Source organism: Pyrus communis, chromosome 1 (genome assembly GCF_041283825.1).
Source record: "Pyrus communis isolate YQ-2024b chromosome 1, ASM4128382v1, whole genome shotgun sequence".
NCBI lineage: Eukaryota > Viridiplantae > Streptophyta > Magnoliopsida > Rosales > Rosaceae > Pyrus > Pyrus communis.
The window spans coordinates 21216526-21225335 of NC_142565.1; the positions used below are offsets into that span (position 1 = coordinate 21216526).

An 8810-nucleotide genomic window follows, 5' to 3' on the forward strand; every position below is an offset into this window, starting at 1 on the left:
TCACACCATCAAACTATCCCTAGACCTTGTGCTACAACGAAGAGGAAGAGAAGAGTGCCTAAACGTTCATACAATTCAAGTTTGAGTTGTTGGAATGTTTAGGTGTTTCTTTGATTTCAAGGTTTAATTTCAATACTCTTTGTTTTGTACGAATGAGGAATGGAAGATAAGAGTGCCTAAACGTTCATACAATTCAAGTTTGAGTTGTTGGAATGTTTAGGTGTTTCTTTGATTTCAAGGTTTAATTTCAATACTCTTTGTTTTGTACGAATGAGGAATGGAAGATAAGAGTGCCTAAACGTTCATACAATTCAAGTTTGAGTTGTTGGAATGTTTAGGTGTTTCTTTGATTTCAAGGTTTAATTTGATTCTCTTTGTTTTGTACCATGAGGAACTTTCTCTTTCGATGTAGCCTTGCAAGAGTGCAATGTAGTTAATTCAGAATTCTCATTTAATCTATCTATTTCTTGTTTCATTCTCCGATTTAATTGTGACTTGGTGTGTTGATTTTAGTGCTTGATCATCATTTGAATTAACCACAGGTTGTTTAGCCAAGATTAAAGCACACATCATGCATAATCTTGGTGGATATGTGAATGAATGAAGGGAATGTTTTGCAAACATCCTGCCGAGTGTTCCCTTTGGTTTTGTGAAAGTTTCTTATGCACTACATATTCTTGATTAGGAACCAAAGTTGCACATCACAATTAGGTTCATGATTAGGGACATTTGATCAAATCCACACATTTTGCATGCATGTATAGCTTTCTTATTTGGCGTTTTTGTATTGTTTTTGGATTAAACTAGTTGCATTTTACTTTGTTTGGTGTTAGTGTGCAGCCAAGTGTGTAATAAGATCAATTGGAAGGCAAATGAAGGAATGTGGTGAAATTCGGCCAAATTGAGTGATTCTAAATAAAACAAGCATTGAAGTCAGATTAGGTGGTTTCAACACCAAAACATGCATTCACATGCATGTTCAAACACTTTGCACATGTTTCTTGGATTAAATATCCACATACCTGCAGATTATGTCCATTCCTTGCATCCTTTATTCCAGAAATTCCATTTCATGCCATCATTTCAGAAATCAAACCCATCCCTTTGTCCATGCCGTGTGTTCTTCTCATTTTCAGATGTGTATAAACATTTTCTGGTGGTCCAAGTCACCTTTGCAGGTTCCACTCCCTTGTGGCAGACTTTACACATGCATTTTGATTAAACAAAACACATTCTTGCAGGGTTGTCCAAGCCATGCGTCCACTACACTCAGAAACCCATCATTCCATCTGATTGATGCTCTGCCCTCTGAATTAAACAACTCCTAGATCCAATCTGAATGTTGGGGGATCACACACACTCTATTTGGCTCCATTTTCTGTCCATCATTCACTCTAATTCGTCCTCTCCATTGCATTGCATTCTACATTCTTTTCCTTTCACAGAAACTGCTCATATTCTCCCCCTTTCCCATCCGCAAGTTCCCTCTTCATTTTTCAGTCCATTACACACTCTAAAACCCCCCTACTTCACTCCATTCTCTGTCCATTTCTGTCCTAAGGGCAGAAACCATCCAAACAAAACCAATCTACTTCATCCGCACCACATTTGGAGAAGCAACACCAAGGAACTCTTCAAGGACTTCAACATCAGTTTTGCTTCAAGGGTTCATTCTTATCAATTCTATGTTCATTCATGTTTTATACTTTTATGTCAAATCTTTTGTAAACATGAATTGTAACTAAGCTTCCTCTAGGGATTCGATGTAACCTTGCAAAGTTTGCTATGTAATTAAGTTAGAATGCTCAGTTTGTCTACCTAGTTCTTGCTTCATTCTCTGTTATAATTGTGAATTTGTGAGTTGATTTGTATGCTTGATCTCCATTTGAGTTAACCACAAGTTATTTAGCCATGATTAAAACATACATCATGTCTAATATTGGTGGATTTGTGAATGAATGAAGGGAAAGCTTGGCAAACATCCTGCCAAGTGCTCCCTTTGGTTTATTGAATGTTTCTTGTGCATTACATACTCTAGATTATGAACCAAAGTTGCACATCACAATTAGGTTCAAGATTATAGACATTTGATCAAATCCACACATCATATGGTTGATCATATCCAAGTGAAACAAACCCAAGAAATTTGTAGATGAAGGAGTATAAACCATCTTAACAAACATGGATTTAATTGAGCAATGGTGAAATCGAATCCCTAGTTTCATTTCCATTGATACTATCTCATTATATTGGTTGTTGATTCATTGATTTGTGTTTACTTCATTCTCTTATGCTTTCAAGTTAAAACAACAAATCTGCATAGTTTGATTAGTTTGATTCAAATCTGCCTATTTAGACTAGTTTGATTCATTTCTTAGATTTCTTGCAAACAAGTAGTTACATAGGTCCAATTAGTCCCTGTGGATTCGACACCCTTGCTTATGCCATTATACTAAATATATTCTTGCATTAGGAAGGAAATATACATCAACAAAAATGGCGCCGTTTCCGGGGACTGATTTCAGTCCCTTGTAATTGCTTGTTTGCTTGTTTGTTATTTTGATTAATGTCAAGGTTCATAACTTGTCAAATTGATAACTGGAAGTTGATTTAAGTTGCATACAATTTTAAGTGTGGAAAAGAATCCCTTAGCCATTCCATATCCATTGGTTTACATCAACTTGCTTTACAATCTGGTTTTGTTATAATCTGACCATTTAATTGCATTTCGTCCAAATACAATTTCCCCCATATTTTGTTAGGTTTTAGGCTTAGATGCTGTCTTATCTTGTGTTTTGAAGCATTTTGAGTCAAGCTCAAACCTAATTTTCGTCCAAAATTGAGTTTAGTGTCAAAACTGCCCAATTTGTGTTTTTAGGCAGTTTTGAGCGTTTTTAGCTTGTTTTGAGTCTTGTGAATCTTTGTTTTGTCCAAATTAGTTAGAAAGTGTTTTGATTTGTGTTTATAAGTGTTTTGATTCAAGTTTCCATCCAATTTCGTCCAAATTAGTGTAGGTGCTCAAAACTGCCCAGAAAGTGGTTTTTAGGCAATTTTGAGTCTTCTAGTTGCTGTTTTGTTTTTTTGGATTGTTTAAGTGCTCTAAGCGTTTAGTTCCACATCCCTTGAGTATTTTCAAACGTTTTTAAGTTTATTTTTGTTCATTTCATTGTTGTTTGCTAGTTAAACTTTGTTCTTTTCATTATAAGCAGATTCTTGATTTTCATTCAAATTTGTGTTACTTTGTTTCAGGTAGTATATGTCAAATAGACTTGTTGAGTTAGGCCAAAGAATTGAACGGTTGAAGGGCCACACTTTAGACAACTTTGTGCCATCAAGTTCATCCCTAATCCGTGAGGAAGAGGAAGGGAATTCACCTAGTTCAACAAGTAAAGAATCTGAGCAATTTAATTGGGAAAGAGAAGAAGAGATGGCGGGCAACGAAGATGAACTTCGAGCTTTGGAGGACTTTGCTCAACCAATCATACCAAATTCACCTTCATGCATCTTGCTGCCCACAGAAGCTAGAAACTATGATCTCAAATCTTCACATTTTCATATGTTTCCCTCATTTTATGGCTTACCTAATGAAGACCCTTTAGCTCATATTAAAGAGTTTTACAATGTTGTGAGTGGTTTACCTTTGCAGGGAGTAAGTGAAGCAAATTTGAGGATGAGAGTGTTTCCTTACACCTTGAAAGATAGGGCCAAGAGTTGGTTGATGACTCTAACACCAGGTTCCCTCACTACATGGGATGCCGTGGCTAAGAAGTTCTTGGAGAAGTTTTTTTCCACTCAAAAGACAGCCACATTAAGGGGACAAATCTTCAACTTCAAACAAGATGATGGTGAACCTTTCAATGAGTGTTGGGAGCGTTTTAAAGGCCTCTTAATACAATGTCCACACCATGGGTTACCTTTTCATTTACAAATGCAAATTTTCTATGATGGACTAACCCAAAATTGTCAATCAACTGTTGATAATGCAGCAGGTGGAGCATTGAAGAAAAAGAATGCTCAAGAGTCATATAACATATATGAGATGTTGGGATCTAATGCTCAACATAAAGATTTAAGGGGTAAGAAAGTTGGAGTCTATGAAACAAGTTCTAATCATGAGCTTTTGTTGCAGGTAGCTAACCTAGAAAGGAAGCTTGAATCCGTGCTCAACATGGTGCCAAAAGCTAATGAAGTGTGTGCCATTTGCAACATACCAAACCATCCTACTCACCAATGCCCATCTAGGGAAGCTTACCCCGAGTATGTTCAAGAACAAGTGAACCTCATGAATTCTTACAACCAAAGACCAAGGAATGATATGTATTCCAATACATATAACCCGAGTTGGAGAGATCATCCCAATTTTTCATGGAAAAACAACAATCCAACCCAAAAATTCCAACCAAAACCTGCCACTACCCTTGAGGACACAGTTAAATTGTTAGCCCAAAACACCTTGCAATTCCAACAGTCCACCCATAGCACACTCCAACAACATTCAGCCGCCCTAACCAAAATGGAGACACAATTGGGGCAGATTGCAGATGCCTTGAACCAAAGAGAGGTTGGGAAGTTTCCAAGCCAACCTGTGATACTCCAAAGGAACCAAGAGCAAGCCAAAGCAATCACTACACTTAGAAGTGGTAAGGTTATTGATAATAGAGTTGGCAATGAAGTTACTAATGAATATGATCATGTGAATGCAGGTGTCACTCAAGGAGACAATGAGAAATCAATTGAGGAACCAAGCCATGCCACTTCCTCATTGGAAGCACCAAATCTTCACAAGGCCGAGAAACCATACACTCCACCAATACCATTCCCTGGAAGACTTGCCAAGAGCAAGCAGGATAAGTCATTCAAAGAAATTTTTGATATACTAAGCAAAGTGAATGTTAACTTACCTTTGCTTGATGTCATTAGGAACATGCCGGCATATGGGAAGTTCTTCAAGGAGTTAAACAGCTACAAAAGGAAGTATGGACCACATGAGAAGGTAGTGGTGTCTGAGAATGTGAGTGCAGTTTTGCAAAGAAAACTTCCACCAAAGCTCAAGGATCCAGGCAGTTTCTCTATCAACATCACCATAGGGGACAAGAAAGTAGAGAAGGCGATGCTTGATTTGGGTGCTAGCATCAACTTAATGCCTTATTCAGTGTACCTTCAACTAGGTTTGGGAGATTTGAAAGCCACCACCATTTCATTACAACTTGCAGACAGATCAGTTAAATATCCAAGAGGTATAGTAGAAGATATTCTAGTTCAAGTTGATAAACTAATCTTGCCTGCAGATTTTGTAGTGTTGGACATGGAAGAAGCTCCTATACATGATTGAGAGTTGCCAATATTGCTTGGAAGACCCTTCATGGCCACAGCCAAGACCATCATCGATGTGCAAAATGGACTCCTCACTATGACAGTGTTAGGAGAGACAGTTCAATTCAAAGTGTTTGAATCTCTTGCTCATCCTTCTTCCTCTCTTGATTGTTATGCCATTGATGTGCTTGATTCACTTGTTTTCTCTAAGTTCTTGCAGGCACAATCTAATGATCCATTACAAACTGTTTTGAGTCAATCTCAAGAGGAGTTTGATGAAGAGGATGCACTCATGGAAGAAGTGGCTGCCTTGGAAGCATTAGCATTGTATCCTTTGCATGTTTCACCTCTTTTTGAGCCTTTAGAATCATCAATATCACATCTAACTCCTTCCACTGTTAAGGCACCAAAACTTGAACTTAAACCACTCCCACCACATCTAAAATATGCATATCTAGCTGAATGTGAAACTCTTCCAGTTATCATAGCTTCTGACCTCACCCCAATTGAAGAAGATAAACTAATTAGGGTGTTAAAAGAGTTTAAATCAGCTTTTGGTTGGTCTATTGCAGATATCAAGGGAATAAGCCCTACCATGTGCATGCATAGGATCCTTTTGGAGGAAGGAGCAAAAACAAGCCGTGAGCCACAAAGAAGGCTCAATCCACACATGAAGGAAGTTGTTAGGAATGAGGTGTTAAAATTGTTAGATGTGGGGATCATATATCCCATTTCTGATAGCAAATGGGTGAGTGCTATTCAGGTGGTGCCTAAGAAGGTGGGAATCACTGTGATGAGGAATGAAAACAATGAGCTTGTGACCACCAAGCCCACGGCCAGTTGGCGTGTTTGCACCGATTACAGGAAGTTGAATTCTAGCACTAGAAAAGATTACTTTCCTATGCCTTTCATAGATCAAATGCTTGAGAGATTGGCAGGTTACTCACATTATTGTTTTCTGGATGGTTACTCAGGTTACAATCAAATTGCAATCGCTCCGGAGGATCAAGAGAAAACAACCTTTACTTGCCCCTTTGGCACATTTGCATACCGGAGAATGCCTTTTGGACTTTGCAATGCTCCAGCAACATTCCAAAGATGCATGTTGGCCATCTTCTCTGACATGGTAGAAAGGTTCATTGAGGTATTTATGGATGACTTCTCAGTGTTTGGTTCCTCTTTTGATGAATGTCTTAACCATCTATCGTTAGTACTTCAAAGATGTCAGGAAACAAATTTGGTCCTCAATTGGGAGAAGTGCCAATTTATGGTGAAACAAGGAATTGTGTTGGGGCATGTAATCTCTAGCAAAGGAATGGAGGTGGACAAAGCTAAAATTGACGTCATCACCAATATGGTAGCCCCCACTGATAGGAGCATATTCATGCGACTTAAATGGCTTGTTCTCGTGCATTTACGTTATGTTTCTTTAGTTATTTTAGTACTTTAAGCTATTTTCGTGTGTTTGTAGGTCCAAAGGGCTAAAGGAGCAAAAAGATGCATTTTGGAGACTTTTGGAGCACTTTTGGGCTAAGGATGGATAGCTTATGCTTGGCGCCAAAGTGTTGGACGAAATTGAAGATTTAATTGAAGACCAAAGTGTTGAAACCTTGTTCTCTTTAGTTCTAGGACATTTAAACCTTTCCTATATCCATTGCACATAATCCACATTCATCACCACTTCAACACATGCATCCATAATCATCTCTCCTACCCATGCCGTGCATCCCCTCACCAAATAATCATTCAACATTTCAGAAATGAAGCCATTTCACATGCATATTCAACCTAGCTATCATTCCACTTCATTGCACATGCATCTTCATAAATCTACACATGCATTCACATGCATTCATCAACATATCTAGTTGTCACTCACATGCATTTCCTTCATCATTAGTCACATGCATTCATCATAACCATGCCGTGCACTCCTATCCCATTTCAGATTGCATTTCATTCATTTCACATGCATTCCATCCTTCAACGGTTGACACACTTCCGGAGAAGGGACCACTTCTGCAAGGGGAGCAAGCAAGGCAAGTGAAAATGATACATTGAAGCATGTGGAGACAAACATAGGCTGAGTTATCCTCCAACCCTTTTCAATACGAATTGGAAAGATTGAACAAAGAAACAGACCAAAGGAGTAAGCTCAGACCTTCGGGGGAGACCAAAAGAAGCCTGCTGCCCAGTTCAAGAGTAGCACAAAGGAAAATCAACGATGGGAGCAGCGCAGTTCAAGAGTAAGCCTGTGGAATCACAAAGATCAAAGCCTCAATGCAATTACCAAGGAGAAGATGGAATTTACACTCTATAACCAGATTTGCGTCTCTAAACTCTTCTCTTTGTTTAATTACATTCTGCCATGTTTAGTATGTTTAAATGCTTTTTGTGTGTTTACTTATGCTTTGTGTGAATCTATGCTTAAAACATTGAGGACAATGTTTGATTTAAGTGTGGGGGGGTAACTAATGTTGTTAATGCAAATTCGTGGGATTTTATCACCCATAACTTTAAATGTTGTTCCTTGCTGTTTTAAGGTGTTTTTAAGATGTTTTAGAGTGTTTTATTATGTTTTGTTTTTTATAACTCCGAAAAACACATAAAAATTTGAAAATTATGTTTTGAAAAGCCTAAAAAGAGTGTTTTGAGTCGTTTTTGTGTGTTTGTGTCTTAGGGTACCTTCCAACACAATGATAAGGATTTGGTTTGTAATTGCATGACTGTTAAAAAGAGTTATAAACATAGAGAAAAGTTTGATTTACTCTTGGTATATGCTTGGTTATGGTTATAATATATGACTTCACATGCAATCATAAAAGAAAAATTCGTTTTTGTAACATGCTTGAAGGAAGGAACTCAAACAAACGCTACAACCCTGTGAGACTCGAGCCATTACCTTCTTTGGAGAGTTATTTTCTGTGATTTCTTGTTTTCTAAAGTCGTTGCATGATCTCATTATTCTTGCTTGGTTGCTAATTAGAAGGCGTTTCATCACTTAGTTCCAAATGCTAGAACTTGCATCCATTCCATTCAAAGCATGATTGCATAATATATATCAAGATGTAGTGTGTAGTGAAGCCATCAACCAAACAGCCAACCCATGCACTATATATTGTAGGTCATAATCCCCATTGAGCCATTGTTAGCCTTTGTTATTCGTTTATCCATATCATCCCTACCTAGCCTAGATTAGGAACACCCATACCCTTGTTCTTGAAGCGTAGTAAGCATGATTTAGAGGGAATCCTTTCGATTATGCAAAACAACAAGTGTGGGGGAATTTGTGTGTGTGTGTTGATATGCCATAAAAATAAAAAAAAAGAAATAAGGCATGAGTGAGAATAAAAAGAAAAAAAAATTCGTGGAAAAAGAAAAAGAAAAGAAAAAGTTGTGAAAAGAAAGAAAAAGAGTATGAAATAAGTGAAAATAAGCTCACATGTTTGTGGTAGTTGAAGAAAGGGTCCAAAACGTTGAATATGGCCCTAAGAGTT

At 37.8% G+C, this 8810-nt stretch overlaps 1 non-coding gene across 1 annotated transcript; it reads right to left on the reverse strand.

Annotated features, from left to right (window-relative positions):
- Window positions 1-3801: 3801 nt before the first annotated feature.
- Window positions 3802-3912, reverse strand: LOC148699342 (small nucleolar RNA R71). The gene has a single exon (XR_015966727.1). It is a non-coding gene; the product is annotated as a small nucleolar RNA R71 (small nucleolar RNA).
- Between the last annotated feature and the right edge of the window lie 4898 nt (window positions 3913-8810).